Genomic DNA, 6,170 nt, shown 5'->3' on the forward strand with positions numbered 1-6,170 from the left:
TATTTTTTCACCTTATCAATTTGATTTTAATAAATGACATTTTAAACTCTCCAGATTTGTATTTTTACATAGTTGCCACTCTTTGAGTCCTTAGTTACCTCAAACTGTCCTGAATGATCCTGAGATTTTCAAAAATTTTAAAATGTCCTGAGTTATCTTGAGTGTGCCGCAACCCTGCTTTTTGTATCTTAAATATTAATTTGATTCAAAAATCAAATGTAATAAGCAGCTACTACTTTAGATCTTTAAAATGAGATCATATTATAAAAAAGCTCCATACCTCCAATGGCCTTGAAAATGAATAGTGAAAAAATACTTTATACAACTTTTTAAACTCTTACTTACAACTCAAGTTGTTTTTTATAAAGCATAAGCCAGAGGGTGGCCACTGGTTTTTGGCAAATTTTATCCAGGTAAAGTTTCTTCCAAGTTTTTCAGAATTTCTTCCAGGTTTTTGAAATTCCACATTTTATGGTTGTTAAGTGTTGAGATTTTAACCTTGTAAGTGTTTGCCAAATGTGTCACGAAGAGAATTTTTATCAATTAAAAAGAATAGTTTTACCTACTTTTATTTTCTGGATAGTTAGTATTAATTTTAAAGGGGGAGGTAGAATTACAGGTGATGAAAAATTGCTTGCTTGACCTTCAAAAAAAGTTTATTGTGTAGAGAAAGAGTAAGTCTGATGTTATTTTACCATAAAAAAAATAAAGTACACCTTTTATGACCACTTTTAATAGTAAACTAATCTTCACTTAATAAAGGGGCTTTTTGATAGATTTAAACTACTTGATACATTATAACTACTATTTAATTTTTGCTTGATTGTATTACAACCTTTACTACTATTTTGAATCTATTTCTTTTAAGTTCTTCTCATTCAACTGTTAAAAAGCTGTTATATTGGTATATTTTATAAATAGCCATACTGATATTAGAATACTTACTTTTAAAAAACTTGTATAGTTTATCATAGTCTAAATCCAAACTATAAACCATAATTAAATAAAAACATTAAACCTTAATGACTGATTCTTATTACAGCTACTTTTTATAAACTAGGCACAACTTATGACTTATAACTTAAATTATAAGTTATAAAGTTAAGATTTATTCTAGCTGCTATAAATACATTGGGCATAAAACATTGCATCAGACATTTTATTTTGCTCTTGTTCTTACTTCGACTTGTTTTTAGTTACTTCTTGATCTTAACTCTATTAAGGTGCATCAGTCAGAAATTAGTACTTGTTGACTGACTTTACATGACATACAAAACAATGGAAATGCAATTAAAAAAGTAGTTTTGTTAATCAAAATAATACTTTTAAAAATAATTTATCAGTTACTAATTACAGGGTTGCCACTCATTTTCTCAATTTTTTTTCCAGGTTTTCCAAATTTCTTCCAGGTTTTTAAAAGTACACATTTTTGAGTCTATTTTTAGTTTTAAGTTAATTTCTATTAAAGAAACTGTGTTAAATATAATAAAAGCATTGAAAAGATACTGTAAAGTTACTTTAATTGTGTTTTTTAATTAAAAAAATTGATGATGACAGAAAATCTTAATTACATGATAGATTTTTTGTGTCAATCAAAATTTTACAACTGAAAATGTTAAAGTTAATAAAAATTCCAAGTTTTTCTAGATTTTTGATCAAATGTCCAGGTTTTTCCAGGTAATTTTAGCCTCAATTGTCAAATTCCAGGTTTCCAGGTAAAGTGACAACCCTGTAACTAAAATTTTGTAGTATACTTCTTTTTACGTTTAAAAATTATAAAATTTACTACTTTTCTTAAACAAAATCATTAAAAAGTCCAGGTTTTTTCATTATTTTTGTACAAAGTTCCAGGTTATTTCACAGTTTTTGAACAAAATTACAGGTTTTTCATGGTTCAAAATTTTGGAAATTCCAGGTGTGTTTTGCCTAAATTGTCAAACTCTAGGTTTTTTCAGGTTTTGTGACCACCCAGGCTAATGTATTTTAGTTTTTAAAATAACAGTTCTTTTTATAAATAACTAGCACTTTGCAAAGGTGTTTTTAAATGTGATTAAAGTAGAACTTTCTGCAGTGAAGTTCTAGTTAATATTCCTTGGGTTCCTGTTGTTTAAACTTTATCTCAAATTAATATGATTTTTCTTGTTGAGAGAGAGTGATTCATTGTTTTCATCAAAAAAAAACAAATATATACCAGTAAAGTATTATAATTGCTTGAAAAAGTATCTTAGCAGACAGGTTATCATGTTTTACCATAATTGTATTAGTAATAGTATATATTTTATCATTTGTTTGAGACAGGAAAAAATCATTTGCTGAAATAGAAATAGATAAATTTATTTATAGTGAATCAAGAGATATTTTGTTTTTATTTTTTCAATTTGTTAGAAATAGTTTTCTAGTAGTGGCTGACAGAGTTTTAAGCTGGTCATAAACAATTTTCACATCCAGCAAAACCTCTCAAGCTGGTTCAAATGGTTGGATTAAGTGCCTTCAAGACTTATTTTCTTGGTACAAGTACCTGAGGAGATATCAAGTAATAGTGGACCAGAATTTTCGCCTAGTTCAACTAAGAAGTTTCTGATAACCTTGGATGTAACACATAGGTACAGCTTCTGAATGTTACTCACGAATAAAATGAATTAGCAAAGTAGCTATCAAACAGGCAAAAATACTGTAATTTTGATGTGTCAGGATGCTTGAACAGCAATAAGATTTTGATAGCAAAGATTCAGTTGGGGAATCCCCCTAAACTGACATCGATTGCCAAGTATCCCCATCTGAAATTATATATGAACGTCAGCTGAAAGATTGTTCGGTGTCGTGCGACTTGTTAGAGAAATCATGGAAACTAAAAAAAGATGCACTGTATACAGGATTCGTAAAATATACAGAAACGATAAGACAAGAGAGTTGCGAACTATGTATGTTGGCAGTAGGGGTCTACTGCAGAACCAGGGCGGCGCCGATCCGCGTAAATGGGACAAAACTAGAGTGGTGTGGTGACTGGTGATGATTATGCTACTTCATGATCAGTTTGTAGTGAGACTTGGTTACTCACAGAGATTGACTTTGAGAAACAAAATGTTTTTAAAACCATTTATCAGTTAAACTTAAAGTAAATAGAATAGTTTTTAGTGACTACGATTTTTTTACAGAGTTGATATTTTTATAACAGCCATTTAACTATCAATTTTACTAAATGTTATAATGTTTTCTTATTTGATATACGGGTGCATATAAAAATATATTATTAATATAATTGAAAATGGTTTTATAGTTAAAATATAAAAAGTAATAAGTTGTGGTATATGTAATAAAAAATGCATTGAAAAATTGTTACACTTCTTTACTTTCAAAGTAAAAAAGCATTAATAATGTTAAAAAATCCTTTCTCTAGAAATTTTTATTGTTGATTATCACCATAACTTAGTATTTTAATTTAGAATAACTTAATAATTTATTAAATACCTTATCCAAAACCATCATAAAAAATTTACACTCTCCCCGTTTATACCTATCTTTTAATATTTTTGAATTAATTTTTGAAATATTGCTAAAACAAAGATTTAGAATACATTAAACTTTTGTAATTTTTAAAGTTCTATATTAATAACAAAATAATCCGAAAACAAAAAAAAAGTCTGTATGTATTAGTTTTACCTACATACGCATTTATTTAAAGCATATACTACTTTTTAAATTGTGGCCCTTTACACCTTTTCAAGAGTTTGAGTTGTCCGAATTATTGTCCGAATTAGAATTTGTATCCGGAATTCGGATCTCTAATATCCTAATTACTTACAAAGATTGTTCAATATTTCAATAATAAAAAACTCAAAATACCAGTAACACATCAAAAATAGTTATATTTAAAATAATATATAATCCATGATTCAGTACGAAAAATGTAAAATAAATTTAACTAAGAAAACTAAGTAAACAGCTTTTACCTAGTAAAAACAATAAAACTTAAAAAAAAACGTTTAATTTTTCATTTAAATGTGTTTTATCAAGTTTACATAGAAATAATTTTGATGCGTCTGTCTACCTAATTACCTTTTTTTATATTCTGCAGTTTTAAATTATTAATAAATTAAAATTTTAACTACAGCACTTAATACTATATAGTTGTAATTTAAAATTTTAACGTGTCGAATGATTGTATTTCAAATATATTAAAAATAGTTAAAAACATTAGTAATATTTCCAACTTAATTACACAAGAAACTATTTATATTTTAAGGAAACTTGTTTTTATGTAAGCAATAAATTTTTGACTATAGTGTATCTATATTTTCGTAACCCTGATGTTTTATACGTCTTATTATTATCATTGTATTAATGTGTATTATTAATATACATTAGTCGTTTGTAAGTAAATTTAATACGTTTAAATTGTTGGTAATTCCTTATGTCTTTTATTGTTTTTTTTTTGATAACTTTTTTACTGTATAGTTTAAAAACCTTATCTCATCTTAGTTTTGTACTCTACTAATGGGAATAACTCGAAATAAATCTAGTTTATTGAATTGTTTCTTTTTTTTTTATTATACTGATGTTGAAACATAATTTTTTGTATAGATGGTACTAAAGGTTTAATTAGAAACATATTAAATTTATAGTTTGTTGTAAATTTATTATCTATATTTTAAAAATCAGCCAGTTGTCGAACAATCATTTACTATTTAGTATATCGTTTGTGTTACCGTCATTAATTACTTTTTATTAAAACATGGCTATTGTTTTTAATAACTATAACTAACCAAAATTGAATATAAAAAACACTTAAAGAGGTTTCTAGTTACGTTTAGCGCTATGAAAAAAATAGTAAAGTTTTTTAAAACAATTTTTGGAATTCTTCAAGTAAAAATTTAGATTATGAATAAAAAAATTTTGTTTTTATCTTTATTAGAAACAGGGTTGCCACTGGTTTTTAAGAAATTTCTTCCAGGTTTTTAAAAGTACACGTTTTTGGTTCTATTTTTAGTTTAAAGTTAATTTTAAGATTAAAAACTGTATTAAATAGTACAAGAACATTAAAAAGATACTGTAAAGCTACTTTAAATGTGTTTTTTAATAAAAAATTTTCTTGATGATGACAATATATTTTTATCTATATCAGGGGTCGGAAAACTGAAGCCCGCAGGCCAACTGCGGCCCGCGAGCACGTTTTTATTTTGAATAGAATGCGGCCCGCAAAAGAAGTATCTGCGGCCCGCGACCATGTAAATGTGGCCAGCCGAAAAAAAACTATTTTTAAATCGATTTTCTTTTCGGTAAATGATGTAGTTGATTATATTTTTTTTAAGTCTCTTGAAAACGTTTACAACCCATTAAAAATTTTACTGCTTAGGCTTAAAAATGTGAAAAGACAGATTGATTTTCTTGCAGGCATTTTTTCAGTTAAGATAATAACTCCTTCTTTTAACATCAACTTGTGAACTAAAAATAAGTTTTAAAAGTACTTGGACTCATTAAGTTATTTATAAAACAAATGTTAAATAAATTAATTAAATCCTAATGTTTTCTGTTTTGTACAAAATTAATCAACAGTAATGAACTAAAATTTGTTTTATTAACTTAGGTGTTTTGTGTAGCATGTAATTTATACCTAAATATTTATAATATATATTTTTTATGTATTATATTTAAATGTACACAAAAACATTTAAAACATCATAATAAAAAGACATAAGATAAAATTGTTTGTTTTTTTATTTTGAGTCGTTTTAATTTGTTTACATAAGTTTTCTGTGCACTTTAAATTAATTCTTATGCCAGTAAGGTGCTAATAAATAGGTGACCTTTCAGTTTTCTGCTAATTTTTTAAGTAGTAAATACCACAAAAATACACTTTGTAAAATTTTACATGATTTGAAGAAACTTTCATCTTGGCGGAATTCAATTTTCTAAAAACTCTAATGTCAAACCTTTAGGTTCCCATACAGTTTGCATTGGGTAGTTACACTTTTTTACATGTGGCCAATTGTCACAAAAACACATTGTGAACTATTTAAAACGATTCAGAGAAAGTTTTATGGTGGCACTTTTTGATATTTTGAAGAAAAAAATATTCAGTTGATTTTTTTTTAATTCTAAAAACTCCGACTAGGTCTTGATCATCAGGCTGACTCTTTAGCTTTAATGAGTAACAAAGAAAACTTATGATG

This window comes from Thalia democratica, chromosome 4 (genome assembly GCF_965202585.1).
Source record: "Thalia democratica chromosome 4, ktThaDemo2.hap1.1, whole genome shotgun sequence".
Taxonomy (NCBI): Eukaryota; Metazoa; Chordata; class Thaliacea; order Salpida; family Salpidae; genus Thalia; species Thalia democratica.